Source organism: Anoplolepis gracilipes, chromosome 4 (genome assembly GCF_047496725.1).
Source record: "Anoplolepis gracilipes chromosome 4, ASM4749672v1, whole genome shotgun sequence".
Classification (NCBI taxonomy): Eukaryota; Metazoa; Arthropoda; class Insecta; order Hymenoptera; family Formicidae; genus Anoplolepis; species Anoplolepis gracilipes.
The window spans coordinates 942,354-962,021 of record NC_132973.1 but is presented as its reverse complement, the minus strand read 5'-3'; the positions used below and the strand labels follow the sequence as shown (position 1 = coordinate 962,021).

Genomic DNA, 19,668 nt, shown 5'->3' with positions numbered 1-19,668 from the left:
CTCAGAGATAGAGACTACGTCGCATCCTATCCCTTCTTCCCCTTCAAGTATGCACTGATTCCATTACACCTCTTTCTTCGTTTTTTTATTTTCAATGACGTTGAGTATTTTATAGCGCTGTCATGAGAGTGCAATATTGTAGCGTCGCGCAAACAATAATGTTGAACGAGTATTCATCGCAGATATAATATCTGCAAAATGTAATCTTGCGTTCACTAAGATGAGATCTTTTACATTCGACACGCGATCTCTCGTAAAAAAAAAAAAAACATTTTTATATGTGTAACAAGTCATTTATGAATTTATTAAACTAAATTTTAAATTAAAAATTAATTATAAAATACTGATATTATTTTAATATATTAATATGTTGATAAGAAAAATTACACAGTTATATGTACAAAAAGGATTTGATCATTTCTTCTCGTTACAAAGCACCTCTCAACATTTCTTTAAATATTTCCCCCACAAATAAATTTCTAGTAATTTATATAGTAATTATTTGCTTTCAATAATTTTCATTTACTTTCTGACATAAACTTTGAAAATTATAGTATAGAAAGTTTATCATGCGCAAATTTTGATATTAATATGTTGCTGTGAAGTCGATAATATTAAATCCTTTTCGTTTTAATCCGCTTACGCGAAAGTCTGTGATGTAGCACTTCCCGATTTATGTATGAGCAGTTTCTCAAAGTTTTATATTCTGAACGATTTCTATCAAGCGGAATCGAATAGCTCCGTCAATGAACTCTTTAACTGGCGTAACGTTCGATATTCTATTCTCATGTTTCAAAAGTTTGCCTCTTACGATCCTTGTTCTTTTATATAAACGTCTTCGACATTTTGTTAGAATTTAAGTACATATTCATATTTGATTTATTTAAAACGTAAATTTTATTTAATTTTACTTTTTCATTAATTGATGTGAAATATATCTAATTTTGAAAATATATCTTATTGTTTAATAGAGATTATAACAAATTATTAGCAATTGTAAAATATTACAATAGAAATATTACAAACTTTAAAAATTAACTTTTCAATATTATAATTATATATCAATTTTTCTCACTGTTGTAACGTGTATCGTTTTAAACTAAAGATTTGTGATTTTTTTCCATTTTATTTTTCTATTTTTATTTTAGTTTATATTGATTTAACATTGTCTTCTCCTTTCTCCGGCATTTTTGATATATATATTTTTATTTTTTCTCTATTTTTTATTTATTTACGTCTGACATGCATATCTATCACTGGTTGAAAAAAATCTCCGTATCGAGGTATGAGTCTATAAACAAATACAACATTTCTATCGTGTATAACATAATATACGCGAAAACAAAAACTGCATCTAATTTTATCGATACAAACCATTATATATTTTGTTAGAAACAATGTATGAGTTACAACAGCTTTGCTATTTTGAAAAAATTATATTTAAACTAAATTATTGTTGTAATAACGTTGTTATCAGGATAATTTATGTTTATACATGTTAAGCGACTTTAAAAGTCTTTTTCTATCATGTTTGAAAGTTATGAACGTGAAAGTGCTAGTGTGAAATCGATACAAGATTTATTGCTTCCGTGCTAGTGCATTGCAAATTACAATGGTAGTTTATAACGCGTTGACTTTGAACCCCAACATCGTTATTAAAATCTGAATCATGATAAATCATGCCAAGTAGATCCGTAGCATGCCGGACGATTTAATCTGATTCAGTAGAAGCCGCGATTTATATTTTAATCAGGGAACCTCGGCGCCCGCCCGCAATCGCCAATGATTAAATCGCCGAGTGCAAGTTATTGTCCAATGTATTATCACCACCTGTGTGCTATGTTAACCGAGGTTTCGGTCCACTATTGTAATATTTACGACGTTGGATCAGGAGAAATGTTCTTTTAACTATCTTCTTCAACTTTTGTCAATGACATCAACAGAGATTTAAGAATACAATTTCATTATTTATTATTTAACGCCCATTTATACAGATAAAAAATTTATTTGGGAAAAAAATAAACGTTAATTTTGATCGCTTTACAGATTAGTTGATATTAATATAGCAATAATTATAAATGGCATGGTGATTGGCCACAAAGTTAATGAATCGAAATATTCGATGATACACGCTACATTAATAACTTCGTGGACGAATGTAGTATTTCGCTTATCGTCAATAATCGTGACGAGGTGTGACATCTGTGAAAGCAACGCGAGCAGCATTATCATTTCTCTCTTCATTTCTGATCGTCGCTCGTAATGAACATAGTTATTTGGCGATTTATTATTGCTACATCATACTCGGTTTCATTGATTACAGTGGTTCGTCTATTATGTTTCGATAACATACTAGGTATATGGATGTTTCTATAAAAATATGTAATTTCTTTTTCTAAAATTATGATTGACAAAATTTAGAGATTTATTTTTCGTTTTTTATTTAAATCAAAGATATTATGTTTTATGAATTTATTAATACAAATTTGCGAAAAAAATTCTTTTCTTAATTGCACATTTAAATTAATTTAATGACAAATATATCATTCTTGCAAATTAATATACATATATAATAATATAATAAATATTTATTATATTATATATTTAAAAAAATGAAATTTTATAATTAGCCAGCAGAAATAAAACCCGTGTTTCTCGAATAATAAGCAGTAGCCATCGATTATCTTCATGGTAGTCACCTTTATTTTCTTTTAGTACAGCCGAGAGGGCGAAGAAGAGAAAGCGAAAAATAATAAAAGCAAGTTTCGTAATAAATTAGGAAGCTCCGCTTTGTTCAGGGTAAAGAGGCATGCCATAGAGAACTCTGCACTGTGCACTTGGCCAAATAAATTTCTAACGGATCAATAACCCGCGAATGGGCTCGTTGAATTCGCGTATATTCGCGTCGATTGGCAGCGCCGTCAAAGAGGCGCTTCCGTGGAGCGTGCAACTAAAAATAATCGGTAAAGGACGAGATCGCGTAAGACTTTGTTCCTCATATTCCAAGCAGTGTGTTTCGTTTCAATGTAACGATTACTTATGTATACGAAAACATTTCAATGTTTTAGTTAAACGAAGAAGAAACAAACAATCGCGGCTCGGCAAGTTCAGCCATATGTTTTGTCGAATGCGATTAATTTTAGATATGTATAGACTTTATACCTTTCTTACAAATGATTAAAAATGAGTTTCTCTTTTTTCCATGAATATTTTGCAATATTTAGAAATTTTTTATAGCTTAATTCTTACATTTAAAATTGTTAGATAAATATCTTAATAATTTTGATTATAATAAGTGAAAGAAATATTCAAGCATAACAGTAGTAAAAGAATTATGGAAAAGATTTAAAAATAATTATATACTCTACGAATATGATCTAAAACAGCTTATTTAATAGTTTAAATATACCTACTAATGTTTTAAATATAGACACCGCCTGATGTGCGTTTTCATATTTCCTTATTTATGTTCCCAGGAGATACTTGGGTGGCCTGGTTAAAAAACGACCAGGCATTGAATAGCTTGGGTACCTTGGGTTCGCTAAGTCCGTACTTACTACTGAGCCCCTGTGTGTGGTGAGAAAGAAAGGGGAATGATTTAAGACAATTCTGAGTAGCATCTTTTTATATTAAGATTGCATTAGCGGAATGTGTTTTATTTATGATGCACTGGTAAAATGCTTATCGATCAATTCGCAGTAAAGGCGAAATAGTCTTTATGTGATTCGCATAATCGTAAGCATATTTTTCTCTAATTAAAAAACCGTTGCTCAATTTGCATAATCGTAAGTATATATTTGTCCCGATTAGAAAACCGTTGCTCGAAATGTAAAAACGGGACGGGAAGAGATTAAAGGAACGTTACGTAATAATCCGCCCGTTGTATAAATAATCAAGACATGCGATACGCAATTAATACAGGCAAACTTTTACGAGACACCGACGCGATGAAATTCGAGCGACCATTAAGTCATCTCTGTGCGCACATAGAACCGACCAAGAACACTCGACGTTCGTGGCTTTGTATTTCCGGATGGTTCCTCCTGGATCGGTCAGTGATAAATGGACCGGGGTATATACGTTCTCTTCCTTACGGCGAACAAGGAACGTCAGGAGCAGCCAAGTCTCAGCTAAGATATAAGATCGGCACCGTGCGAATACGGTCGATCGATTCGCAACGATTCGTGGGCGCCTCGTTTGTACGAATTTTTTATTATTATTGCTATGGGAATGGCGAGAAAAATTCTCGTGAATTTTTTTTACAATCGCGAACTTGAATATCGATATATTTGTCGATTGAAGTCTTATTCCACGAACGTTAGCAAGAATGCTCGCGTCTCGAATTTTACACAAGACTATGTAATTTCATACGAAGCGCTGTTTAATTATTTGGCGCTAGAATGACACTCGCGTTCGGTTATAAAATAACACAATAGAGAGACCAACGGATCCGTATGCATCATGTTTCATTTATATAAGTCACGAGCTGAGCGAAGTAGTATCGACTTCCTGCCACGGTATAAGCATTTCTGATGCTTGCGATGACCAGATGGACGACGTCGCGGCTTCGCGGAAGACCTCTCATGGAAGTTTCTTTTCTGGAACACCTAGAGAACTTTAATCCCGCTTTGCTGCGTCACTGAGGACTGGTGCTTCTCTTTGAGAATGTTTGACGTTTCCATTAGCGCGACCTCGAGCACGATGGATGAGTACTTTGATGTACACCGTCACTTTAATTAGTAAAACTCGCATCACTACGTCCCATTCATTCCCGTATTTTCTTCTTATATTTTCTCGCAGATTCCATAATTGTTTCGCGGGGAGCGGGATATCAGGTAGATAAAATAATAATTCAAGAAATGCCATAGATTATGTTGATGAAAGCCTAAATACATATTTTCCCTTTCACGAATTATGATTATAAATATATTTTATATAATAACATTTGGTGTAACCACAAAAAAATAACTTAAGTGGTATACCTATAAAAAAATCACGATTTTATCATTACTTCTAAGGCGTAGTTAAAATGATTAATATAGGATTCTGAGGCCTCTCACGAGTTTAGAATAGTTGAAAATGCCATTTCTCTCTTACGAACAGCTTCCACCGTCAGACATCACACATATAACTTATTGTTAGTTCCCGGATATTACGGAAGCCGGCAACCAACAATGGAGATTGAGTACGTGTTAGACGTAAAGTTGTGCATCTGGCTCACAATGTATCATGTAATTTTCGACATTGCCGCCGGAGATTGGTGGTAAACGCTCCAAAATTGGGAGGACTAGAGTAACTCTATTTCCAACAACGTCGTCGCATAGTAGGACAAGAGAGAATAATAACATTAAGCAATTAGTGTATACGCTTGAAATAGAACCGTGATTGCAACTTGAAGCGAGGCAATTGCGACTTGAAGGTGACTTGAGGATTGATTGAATAAGAATCCGTTAAAAAAATCGCAGGAATAAGAATGAAATGTAAAGAGGCATTTTGGAATTTCAGAATCCGCCACTTGTGTTATGTCAATTCAAATTGGAATTGACATACTCTCTAATCTTTGATTTTCGTAATGAATAGAGCCAGTTTATGCTTTGCCTTAAGACGTACTACGGTCGAGATGCCGATTTCTAATTAGCGTTTAGACATAATTACGCGATAGCAACGCGGAATTATCGCGTGTCAGTCTGTTAACTCGTAAATGATCGTACCGAGAAAAAAATCTCACACTCCTCGCGAAGAATCTCGTTACTCTCGAAGATATCTTGTTTTAATAAACAAGAGAAAAAATAAAAAGATCCGTTATGTAGAAATTGAAATCGTAAATTCGAAATCCCATTGACTGGTCTTCGTAATTATCGCTTCGGCGATCATGAACTGATTTCGTACAATTGGTACTTCGTGTTGATTAATTTTGGAGATTCGTTAACTAAAATTTCGAAAATTGCGGCTAGTGGCTGCGTTCATGTGAAAACTGGACAACTCGATTACGATTGATTTAATTATCGACTAGTTCAACATTCCAAAATAATCGAATTATTTGCAATAGTGATTAATTTCGTCACGGTTAGATTATTTACATTAAATAATCATAACAAATAAATACGAAATAATATTAGAGATCACAAAAAAAGTATATCAAACATATATATGTGGAAAACATACAGAAATTACCCTTTCGGTCATTAGCATAATTTGAAATCACTCACCAAAATCCGCAAACGATTTATTGATTATTCATTGACTTGAATAATGCCAGTTCTAAAATAGGTTCATTTGTGGATTTAACTCACATCATCCTCGTGAATATAATTCGTATTTATTAATGCCAATAAATTAATTAATCAATAATTGAATAAAATAATTAAAATAATTAATTAAAGTTATTGCTGTTTATTTAATTAAAAAATTAACGAATACTGTCTAACTTTCACTTATGTCATTACATCGTTTTTTTTATATGATTTATTGTGAATCATAAAGGCAAAACTCATGTTGAAGATACAATGTCGCATTTAAATATGCTTGTTAGACGTGGTAGCGTGCCAAGTACATTATAGAAAATTTGAAAATTTATGACAGCTAGCGTCATTAGTTCGCTTTCCAATCGTGATTTATTAGTATTTAACAAACGACTACGATTTGCGTTTTGCGGTCAATTTTGATAAATTTGACATGTGTCAGGTGTTCTCGTCGCTTTATAGATCGTTCCTTTATTAAACGCCATGACCTTTGAAACGTTGAAAAGCTGGTCACACGTCACCTCTAGTGAGAGCCATTTAAACTGCACAGAAAGCGTATATGTATATGTATATAGAGGCTTCTAACATCCATCGTGGACCAATGTGCATACTGCATCGCATTCCCCACGGAAAACGTCGTAAATATACATATACATATAAATGGTTATGTATAAATAGGCAGCTTTTGTAGAGATATCCTTTTCAACGATATGAACGAATCTCACACGTCTAATCGTAAAAGTCATCGCGGAACGCAAAGCAATTGCTATTACGAATGAACACGAGCAGAAAGCACGATAAATTCTCAACGATATATGAGATAATAATATTGTCGCGTATGATGGGAATTTCATTGATTATATGTATGTGAAAACGGATCCTATAATTCTTTATTTGATGGATGATTTTTTTAAATCGCACAAAATATTTTAAAAGTAATGTATACTAAAAATTTAAAGTCGACTTTTTATATAATTCTATACATATTTACATTATAACATTAAAAGTAAGTCAAGATTGATTTTAAATTAAGTAAATTAAAATCAAGTGTTTGTATTAAAGAATGAATATTTGTTTAAGTGTTTATATTTTATATCTTAATTTAATAAAATCAAAGATAAAATAAATTTCCTGTGCTCCTCTTTCTTTGCAATAAAACTTGTCTCGGAAGATTTGGTTAAGCCAAGAGAATGAGGGTCCGCGGTCGATAAAGAGTAACCCGCAAAGACTTTACTGTTCGTGATAAGAGCGCTTAGATAAACACGAGTGAGATTTCGTGAATCAGCTCATTGAGAAGACAAAAATGATATTCATGAGTCTTTATCGTATCCAGAGAACAGTATGGAACGATGAAGATCGAATCTTTTAAATATATGATTCAACGAATCAAATTTCTATTCAAGTATACTTCAAACAGAAAAAATTTGGTAAAAAATGTATAAGAAAAGATTATATATTTTTCTAAATATCTATTTCATTTTTTTTTTTTTTTCGAAATAGTAGGTATCAAATTAAATTTACTAAATAAAAAGCTAATCAATAAGAAATGTTATATATATATATATATATATATATATATATATATATATATATATGTATATCCATAATTATTTTTTAATAGGTTTACTAGAATTAAGAAATAATACATCAACAATTACGCGTAAAATTTAATTGAAAAAAGTGAAATCTCTTTATTATCGTAGATCGTAAAATAAAGTTTTGATCGTAAAAATATCTTGCTGAGCTATTGAAAAAAAAAGTAATCGTAATAATCGATGAAAAAATTTCTTTACAGTTCTCTTGCGATGGAACGTAAAAAAGACACGCGTAAAAATTGCGCTGCGGCTGCGTTCTCTGAAACTTGTCGACAAAAAGGATGCCGGTAATTTAAAGTTTGCCCGCTAACGAGCGATTTTTGCGCGAGCTACACCATCTTGCTGCGTGAATGAAACTGACCGTTGCAGGTGCATTTATTCGACCGCGATGCGTGTTCTCGTGCGCTGTCTGCCTTAATTAACAAATAAAAACGCACGTAACGTTACGTTAACAGCGCACGTAAATGTAATAACGGTGAATCAACGGCAAATTAATCGATTGTGTGTCACAAGCGAATGTTCCCTACAACAAGCGAATGTATCGCGAAACGAAACTGATTATTGCCTCGCGCTTAAATGGTCGGCCTTCAAAGGGTCACCACAAACGGACGATCAATTTCAACGGTTTATTGTCGCCGCGTTTGATCCGTTCTAAACGTAAAGCAACGGCCCGCTAACGCGACATTAAGCGCCTTTGTCTGTGAATGTCTGGCTCTACACACGGCGTATTAGATCACGGCAAAACACTAATTAACGAAGACGATGAGCACGCGACGCACACGGAGGAATCATGCATGCATGTGTCAACGGCACCTGCGAAACGCGTGTTCGCCGAGGGCGCCTGATACGAGCGTAATATATACGAGACACCGCATCAATTAGATTAATCACGAGTGCCATTACCATTTAGAATCTGCGCACGCCTAAATTCGACGTGAAGCCAGGACACTTCAGCATCCCCGACGTACCAATTAATCATCCTCGGACGATGGTCTTCTTCAAACAATCGGTCGAGTAAGTACCATCGAGCCGTCTAACTTACCAACGTTTATGATAGTCTATTTGACTAAGAGTATATATATATATATATATATATATATATATATATATACCATTCTTCTTACATTTTCTTAAAATGAAGAAGTTCTTAGAATACAAACTATCTCGGGAATGCGTTAATATATTTGTATTTTTCATTTGTCATTTGAAGATTATATTACACTTTAAATATTTAACCTGGTAATTGTTAGTACAAAGTTGTAGTTAAAGTTGTGCTACAGTTATATTTGTCGGATATTAAATCTATGAGATGTTAAATGATAAAAATATTGAAATAAATATCATAAAAATATTTTACAATAGAGAGATTTTGAAAAATTGATCAAAGTAAGATAAAACGTTCATATATCAATAATGATATTCTTTATCTTAATTGTTTCTTTATTATTCTTAATTTATTATTTATCATTGTTACTTAATTATATGTACGTATAAATATATATATATATATATATATTGATTATTTGCCTCAATAAAGTGTTTTAAGACGATCACAGATAAATTACCCCATAAAATGCGAACATTGAATACACATATATACCAGTACGCCTAAATCACTGCCACGACCTAAATCAATATTCATTAGCGGCGAATTCGTTTGCACAATGCTCCCAATGGCCGTGTCTCCTTCTTCTACCTCCTCACTCATTCCAGAAAGAGATCGGACGACAAGCACGTGTTCGCCACATAAGCACGATTCCGCAATTTCTTTGAAGTTTCGACACAAACTTAACAAATGTCTCTAACGTTTGATGCGCCGATGACTTTAAAATGTTTTGTGGCAAGCTGCAATTTACAGTCAAAACTGCGTTGACAAATTATCTTGCTGCGTCGATAAACCATCATTATAGCATAAATTTCTTTTCTACCACAAAACATTTTAATTCCTGGATTATCTTGTCTTCCCATCTCTCATTTTTTTCGGTCGGAGATTAGTCAAAGCTGAGTAAACTGGTGAGAGAACTAATTAACGGACAAGAAAAGTCCCCTTTCGGGCCATGAAAGAGGCATTAAAGGAGACGTCATTATGCCCGAACGACCGAGATCGTAAGTGAGATCCGAAAGTAAATGATCTAACCCAGACTCGCCATCATGACAAAATAATCGTGAAATGTCCTATCGACACATCTCCTAACGAAGCCTCGGAAAAGGGACTTATTGCCACGGCAATAGATAGAACAAAGTTTGAAAATCTCGGACGTTATTATGTAAGATATCGGTGACGTTGACGAAATATTTGAGAAAGGATAATTGTTTATAAAAAAAAAAAGTATCCCAATATTAAAAAAATAAGACTAAACTAACTACAATTCAATTGTATAAAGTAATTTACAAAATATTTTTTGTACAGATGCTCTTAAGCATATCTTAAATATGATTGCAGGACATTATACCTAATTGTTAATTTACTACTTGATTGTAGATAGCTATTTAACGATTCTCTATTTCGCATTGAATTTCGCTTTTACGGCAAGAACGAAATAAACTCAGTATTAGATCGCTAAACATATCATATTCATGATAATACCTGGCTATATATTCCACTTGATATTGCACTGAACGACTAGTCGCGCAAACGATGTGGCAGGCGTAGACACAAAGGCTGTTTGACCTGCAGGTGGAGTAAATGTGCATTATAACCGGCTTGTGAATCACGCACGGAATGCCTCGGATGCATTGTCGAGTGCAATGTTAACTGCGTCTCGTGAACCGTTCTGTTAAACTGTTTCAATTGCGATTGAGACTTTGCTGCAGCTTGTTAGTTTATCGCATTCTTTGATCCGCTTAATCTTTCGATTTCCAATGTTACTCACAATTCTTGTAAATGTAAATACAATGTACTAATAAAAGTCACTCTTTTATAATTATGAATATCTTGAAAGATTTGGAATTAATTTTTTAGTGAAAATTTAATTAAAAATATTGTTCCTTATTATTTTTTATATATATTCAACTTTAAAATTTAATCTCAAATTAATGATTATAGTTTACCTAAATAAAAAATTGAGGAGATAATTAGAATACATTAGAAATTAAAGGATACACTTTACGTGATTATTACGGGAGTTACTGCATTTGCGAGGGAATTGTTTATTTAGCCTAATTTAATCGATGTGACAGTAACGCCATATTATAATGGAGAAGCTGTTAAACAATGCCGGTGCTTTTAGCGGCATTAAAAATTTCAGCGCAACATCGGCTTGCCCCAGAAAACTTTCCCACTTCAGGCGATAAATAAGTGTTCGCGCGGAACGAAGTAAGGTCGAGAATTAATTCGGTTATTCGTTGACAGTGTGACTCGTCCCTAAATCTGACTTAACGATGAACGACTCCCCCGCCGGGAATCGTCTTTCGTCATTAATGCTATCTGGCTATATTAAAAAAAAAAAAAAAAAAAAACCCTGGACATTCGCGTAGGTGAAAGACGCGAGTGAATATGCATAGAAATCGCGGCGCAGGTGCAATGGCTAAGAGGACAGTAGAACTACTGTACGTAACGTGAGCAGGATAACGGCGGAAGTATTCCTCGCTGTCGTTGCTAATGCACCAAGCACACAAAAGCCCGGAGACACCCGCTACGGCAGTTACTGCGAGATAAAGATCTCTTTACCACTCAAAAACACATCCGTTAACGCGACCGCGAGTACCGCGTCGTAAACCGTGTGACCCGGCATCGGTTCGGATTTACAGCTACTGCACATTTATATCTTCGTTCGAAACTCCATAACTCATGTCGTATAGTATTCCGAGCTTTTTTTCTCTTATTTTTATAGATTCTTTAATTTTTTATTAAAGATTAATTTCAACAAAATTTTTAATTTACATATTTTAAATAATTAAAACAAATTGTAAATTAAAATATGTATTAAAATTATATTTAAAAAAAAAATATATATATATATATATTACAATTTTATCCAATCAAGAGTCATTAAATGACATTATATATACATATTATGATTCACGATGAATATTTTTAGCTCTCAGTTATATTTCAAAACGCGACTAACGATACAAATTAAATGATAGGTCGGTTCTCGATGATCCTATATCTTTAATCTAAAATCATAGTTAATAAGGTTTTAAATAAGCTCAGAATGAATCAGCGATTCGCTCGCGAATTGAGCCGCTCGGAGGTCATTGGAGGACATTAGCCCGGGGCATCTAATTTCTTTCATCTTCACTAAACTGCTATTTACTTACAAATCATGATTCAAAAATAATTTCGCCTTTCTCTCTACGCTACATACATTCCACCGTTTACCTCGGAATTTTGACTCTCGACTTTCGCGGCGGAGATAAAATATCACGCACGAATTTGAAAAACAGCCCGAGTGTACGGATCGGAAAGATGTCATAAAATTCAGGAATTTAAATTGACGTCGAATATTTCGCCAATAACGGAGCGACGCGTGACAGGACGACATTCGCGACCGCATGGACGTCCCTATATTCGATTCGCCGGCGAACGAGCTGATTCTATTACAGATTAAAGTGTGATAGCGGATGATATCTACCTGCAATCGCGCGCGATTCGATAGTCGTTACCGTGCACGAGATGCGCGTTACATCGCGATTTCCGTGGCGCAGCGGAGGCTGGCAAAAATTGCAAACCCTATTATTTCGGATCCTCCGGCAAAGGCGTCGTCGTATAGATACCACCCCGCAATCTTGCAACATCCATCTTGGCACGGTCTGACATTGATCGAAAAGGCCGGCAGGCTGATTCGATATAAGTTAATTTTCGGAAATAAATTTTCTAGAAATTACAACGATTTTCTTGTTACGAGAGAAAGGGGACCCTATTACTCCGGCTTTGTGAATCGTTTCCGACAGAATCCACAAGACTTGCGAGATTTTTTTTGCTTTTAGTTAGTTTCACTGTTACGTTACATTAAATAAAAGATAATTAATTCTACATGATATAATAAGTTTCCACAACGATGGAAGACTACGATTAAAATTCTAACTTGATTCATAATTAAACGGAGATGCTACCTCAACAGTGTTATACGAGCAAATATTCTTCCATCTCTCAGATCTCTTTACGGCGAAAGGATTAAAGCGGAGATTCATAAGAGTCCTCCCCTGTCGTATCGTACCATTTGTCTCTTAAGCCTGACGAAGATTCGGCCCGGGGTGTCTCGTAAAACGTGTAAAATGTCGTGCGCGCGACATTGAGATATCGCACATGAGACTCAACGTGCTGTCATTGTTCAAGCTCGACCGGTACTCCCACGCGACTTTCCTCCAGGTCAATTTCACCCTCGAAGACACATCGGCCTTCTGCGGGATGTCGTAATCCTCGGACCGATCTACAGCACATCGATGCGTTGTAGGTAGACACGAATGGGCTAAGGGTCAAGGAACACATAACGCTCAGTCATGAGAAGTAGGGAGAAGAGAAGGAGAGGGGTCAAGATAGGTTCTCAACTCTTCCGGTTTCTCTTTGAAAAACACAGACATTTCTTTATCTTTTTTTTCTTTTAATTTTTTTTATTTTATTAATTTCTTGTTTATATCAATAATTTTTAAATTTTATTATTTTTATCGAAAGCTCTATAGATGGATTAGATAAAAAAACTTGTCCGGTGGACGTTTGCGAATCATTTGTATTAGAATTAAAAGGTGTGGGGATAAAAAAGTGAACAAAGAAAAGAAATAACAATGAGAAAAAAGAACGAGATCCAATGGAACAAGTCCGACATACGTGACGTTCTCGACGTGGATGTGATTAAAAAATTCATTCCCCGTCGCGTTTAACATCGCACGTTGCCGCGAGAAATCTCGTTACCGCGAAGAATCAAGTTCAATTTACATAAGTAGATATAGCGGGTGTACGACGCGATGCACTGTCGGCGCCCCGCATAATGCATAATGCGAAATCACGTATGTATGTCCGCATCGTGGGACATTTATCGGATGTCCGCGGTTTACAAAACGACAGGAGGCGAAGGGAGGAGAGAAAGGAGAAACCAAGGCGCTGCGGCGAGATATCCGAAGAATGTCAGGCGCATCCTCGGCTTTGTTCAAAACGGGTACAGAGTCGGAGTGTGAGGAGCGGATCACACCACACACACACACACACACACACACATAGATATATATATATGGACGCGCCAAGGAGGTGCGATAAACTTGAAAAAGTCGTCTCTAATACGACTCACTGATCCATCGAAGCGCGAACACCCGGTATAGGGCGCCGGTACCGGCACGCAGCGATCATAATGCGACATTTCGCCCCCGGGGACATGCCCCTAGGGCACGTGAGGGATTATTATAATGGGACCTTTAGAATTCCTCTCGACGCGCAAACAGGTCCTACTGTCCTACATTCTGCGTGTTCTCTAAGTACTAAGATTCAAGGGACAAGTCAACTGTCCGCGGTCTGTGAAAGGACGTTTTTAAGGATCGAACTGTCTGAACCATGTTAGAACCGACTATGATGAACTGCTGCTCCTTTTAAATTTCTTTTCCGCAAACTTTAGCGAGATTTTGGGAAATATTTGCGACAATTGCACTTACTGCGACATCTTTTGCGTGTATCATTATATTTTGACGACAAAGTATTTGTTGAATACATCTAAATAATATATATCAGGTTGAGAGAAAGAGAGAGAGAGAGATGTAGTTGAAAATATGTAATTTTAATTTGATAGTAATATTTATATACTTTTAAAGTATTAAATATTAAATATCAAGCTCGTCTCAAGTAAGGTCTTAAAATTCTATCATCTGATTGGCTGAACGTACTCTTAAATTGACTAAAAACACGACTTAAGATGATCTTATATATAAGAACGGATTATAAATATCAGCCTAAGTATTATATATTATTCTTATAAGATATTTTTGATGATTTTTACATGCATTTCCTATAGACGCATATAAATGTAAAGTTAATGTATTTGTGAGAATACGTCAGAAATAATTTTTCATAGCGTCTTACGTTTGACGAGAACGATGATCTTACGGGATTACTGATCATCGTACACAGACTTTCAACGATGATCATGTCTTAAGCTTGGAAGAAAAATTGTTTTTTTTTTTCTTTCTTTAAAAATATAAGGCGGTTTCAGTTTCGCAAATCCTCGATCGTTTTTCACTGACCGTCCTCATAGGATTGATCGCAACTAAAAAAGTGATAAATAAAGAGTGATTTTTCATGACGGTTTTGTAGAAAGAAAAAAAAAAGGAAATCGCATCAACGAAAGATTTGTCCGTTAGACGCTGAATGCGAAATATATTTCCTATGCTAAAAGAGTATTTCATGTCAACTCTTCTCGCGACATCACCTAGATAATTTATATCAGTTAAAGATCCCTGGAAATAGATTCACGCGCTTTACGTATTCAACACGATCGATTCATGACCGTTCCGTTCATTGATGAGAAAATAGAGCTATCACGGAAATAGAGACTGTCGAAACGATACATCCGATCGTTGGGAAGCGGAAAAGTCTCTAAGTCTGGTTCTACATAGAGTCGGAGGAAGTCGTAAGTCGTAAGCGAATCGACCAATCATAGTTGAATTTAGAAAAGAATAATCGAATATTCTTCTCTAAATTCAACTATGATTGGTCGATTCGCTTACAACTTACGACTTGCGACTCTATGTAGAACCAGCCTAAGCGTTGTCTGAAATAATTAATGTGCTCCGTGATATTCTTTCGCATTATTTGGTCGCACTATTTAATATAACTGAGAAATAAATTAAATATTATCTTTTCGAAAGAGTATTTTGAAATGCATTAATTTTTTAATAAAAATATAAATCACGAAGTCTTTTTATAAACTTAAATGTATAAAGTTGACTTTTTATAAATATATCTATAATATAGACTGACAAATTACAACAAAATTCTTTAATCGACTTAGAGATAAAATTAAGACAAAAAAATGTGAAATTTGCGGACAATTTGTCATTTGCTAGTAAGCTATAAAACTGTTCATAAACATGGACGAAAAGCTTGCACTAAACTTTGGCATGCTCGCAAGAGAGAGCAGTTTGATGCTTGACAAGCGCGAATTCCCTTCGCGAATGCACTTTCCAGTCCGTTACATTCTGGTCCTATACAGCATGTCACATCGTTTTAACGATGACGATTCGCGTGCAGGGAGGCGTGTATTCCGGAAAGCAACTGTACTACACTTTCAATGTGTACTGTGAGATAAAATGTAGCTTTATAACTGGTAGCAAGATTAAAACATGGAGATAATAGAAAAAATATACGTTCGACGTGAGTTATTGAAAGCAGTTGATAATTTACCCAGTTGCGCGTTTTTCGCAATATCTTTCCGCTCGGTAATGACAAATACACGGTCTATATAATGCACTTTTTGCCACGATTTGTGCATGATATACGCGCACTAATAACCCGTTTGCTCGCACGTTTCCACCGGCGATAATTGACTATGTAACAGTTTTCCACGAATCGGAGAAAAGTAATAATTTCGTAATAATCTCGCTAGATCTATATAATTAGTAGCGCGTGAAAATTTACGTAAGTTTCCGATAGCGTTTCGATAAGTGATTAAAACGGTCAAACAAAGAATAGTTGTAAGGTAGAGAACAAACAGTCTGATGGTGGAGTCTTTCTCTCTCTCTCTCTCTCTCTCTCTTCCGGACATCACTGTCTGACATTTCGGTCGTCTGGGTGTCTTGTGGTTTTCGCGTGGGACGAGCGGAGAAGTGTCACACCGCAAAATCGTTTTGCGGTGTCATCCGTTGTTAGTTTACGTTCCTTACAAATATCCCTGTGTATATCGAGACAAGGAAAATAGAAAGGGGGAAATCAGCGTCGAGGGATGCCTCAAAACTCCGGACTCGTCACGCGGATGCGACCAGAGTATATCGTCTTGGCCAGAGATCGCTGGCGATAATAATTTTTGACCGACAGTTATTACCTGCGAGAGAAACGGGACGAAAGCACGGGCGCGAAACAATGGCACAGCTCGGCGATGACTATAATTTTTCAGTGTCGATAACTGTCGCGGCGCGTCTCGCAGCGATATTTCAACGGCCGAAAGTACACGCCATGCCGCGTTGTCCCGATTACTATCGCGCAACATAGTATCGATCGCATGCTCTCTCATCACGAGAAAACGATCTTTACCGAAAATCCAACGGATCCATGGAATCTTAATTCCATGCAATTTAGAATATATCTGTCAAATTATAGAATAATTTAACTATCAGACATGTAAGCCTTTAAATAAGTAAATTTTCCTCAAAAAAACAAAATTGAGTTTTATAATTTGAAAATATGTTTAAAATTGAGTAAATAAAAAAATATCTTCATATAAAATATTAGTATAAAAGTAAATAATAAAATATATTAACATAGAATATATACATATATAACAAATATTAATACAGAAATAATCTATAGCTGATAAGATTAAAACAACTACGAAAAAAATTCTCACATCCGAGAATGTTATTATATGATACAAAAATACAAATACATAGATATCAAACAATACTGATACAACGAGTTTTGCATTGTTCATTATCACGGTCATAAATAAATGTGGAAATTATTTGAAATATGAATCTACATCTACGACAAGGAAATATAGCTCTCCGCACGTCATCGCTTGTCGGCCTCATCCGAAACCCAGACTCGCACTAGTCGTGTCGGTTTTTCCCACACTTTCAGTCTCTCATCCCGTGACTGCGCTCTTCTAGAACAGGAGGGTACGGATCAAGGCATCAGTAGACGGTAGAGGAGGCGGCAACGAGAGCCGAGAAAGCGGCGGCGGCATCGAAATGGTAGGGAGATAAACGTACGAGAGCGAGACGGAAAGAACGGTCGGACACGAGCGAGGAGAGAAGAAGGAACGTGGAAAAGCGCAAGAGAGAAAGCCGGACAGGCACGATAGACAGGAAGAGGAGACTCGTCGAGGAAGCGAGAACGCCGCGGCGGCCAACGTTGGCGTGACGAGGACGGTATGTCCGAACGGAGCAACAGAGTGCGACGTTTCAGGTCTTCGTGCTACCAGGAGAACATACACCGTAGACACGTCGCAGACCAAGGGCATTCTGTCGTTCGTTAGAGAGTGGGAAAAAGACGAGAACAAACGACGAGGAAAGAACGAAAGTCGTCGGAAAGAGAGACCTGAGGAAGGCGAGACTCGGAGGAAGACAAGAGGTGAAGAGAGAAAGAGAGAGACCGAGAAGGAGAGGGAGAAGGGGAAAGAAAGAAAGAGAGAGAGAGAGAGAGAGAGAGAGAGAGAGAGAGAGAACAGCTCACTGACACGGTCACGGACGTGAGGAACGACGGAGAGCGGCATCGGAGAGCAACAGGTTGCCTTGGTGCTTACTCTGGCAGGGGGATGCGACCCGGAGAAACTCGACGGTGATGTCGCGATACGCGAACACGAAACGAAACGACGGATCTAAAATTGCGGTCGTGGAATGCGGGATGAGAAAGGCGAGGACAAAACGGAGGAAGAGAAAGATAAATAATTGCTTGTGATTGCTCTGGTATATGCTCTGCTAGATCAACGCATGAGATATATGTCTACGTGACAAGATAGAAATGGCTCTTCGATTGAACTAATTTCGTCAATGTCGCGCCTGAATTAGAAACTGTTACGTGTCTTCACATCGCGAATAAGTTCTTAAATGATACTTTATTTTATCACTGTCTGTCGCCTTCAAAATATCTCTTAATTAAGAAATCTATTAAATACATATCTTTCATAATTTAAGTAATTTTTTTACTTCTTTTAATTCTTTTTTTGTAAAAAATGACTCATTACGCCCTTTGAATTTTGGTTTCTAGAATATATGGAGTCTTACAGAATTTATACGAGAACATTTCTATAAACAATTAATATTTTAACGCGATGACAGATTATTGGTTGAAAAATTATGAAATTGTCAATTATTAAAGCTTTCAAGTCGCAGTTAAAAGACGTAACACGTGTTACGACGTCTGACATTACAACAATATAAGAAATCGCATACAGTAAGAACGAGCGATATGGAAGTCATTACCGTCGAGGCTCTTTCGGGCCCGCTAGACGTACGACCGTCGTAAAACGCCGTCACGTGGGTCACATTCACGCGTAGCAGCTGCCATCACGGGTAGCTCGTGAATCTGCGCGTTCGCCAACAAATCCTTCCCGATCGATTTTTCTCTGACGAACGAATCGGTAATAAAATCGGCGGTGGCTTTCGATTATTTACCCCGCTCGATCCGCTCGATGATCAAAGCTTAAACGCGATGAATAAATTATCGATGAAGAGATAAACATACTAGTCGAATGTCAAGATTTTTTTCCAAAATTATAGTGTTTCTTTATTGTGCTTTTCGCAGGTGATTTCTTCAGCGGGAAAAGAACCAAAGCCTCGGCTTCGTTTTGATTTTATCGCGCCACGACAAGCGATGAATGATTCTCGTTGATTGCAAGTTATTATGTCGGTCGAAGACTCGCCGACTATGCTTTATTTTTCCGAAGACGAATATATCTCGTACCAAAAGCTGCATACCAAGGTAGAGAGGTCGATGGAAACTGTCGTCCGTCGCATATGAAACCATTGATAAATTAGTTTCAGAGATGACTCGTACTTGCACGGCTTACTAAACGTTTCTCCGTAAAATCGCAGTTAAAAGGAGAAACGATGACTTTTCCAAGCAGTAAAAAGGCTTTTATTTCCGCGCTGCCGTTAAAGGGTTCGTTTTTTATTTACTTCAATGAACCCGTCCATCACACGAGGATTATACGCGCGTCATATGTACTTTCTCTCGTCCCATTTCATGC

At 36.2% G+C, this 19,668-nt stretch overlaps 2 protein-coding genes across 6 annotated transcripts in view; one reads left to right on the top strand and one right to left on the bottom strand.

Annotated features, from left to right (window-relative positions):
• Ppn (proteoglycan-like sulfated glycoprotein papilin) overlaps window positions 1-19,668 on the bottom strand; it is a 105,061-nt gene that overhangs the window by 74,969 nt on the left and 10,424 nt on the right. The gene's annotated exons all lie outside the window — the stretch shown is intronic.
• The window catches only part of Rsph4a (Radial spoke head protein 4a), a 29,306-nt gene continuing 18,406 nt past the window's right edge, over window positions 8,769-19,668 (top strand). Inside the window, exon 1 of the mRNA XM_072891585.1 lies at window positions 8,769-8,851. The gene's annotated coding sequence lies outside the window, so the exon portion shown is untranslated. The remainder of the gene's footprint in view (window positions 8,852-19,668) is intronic.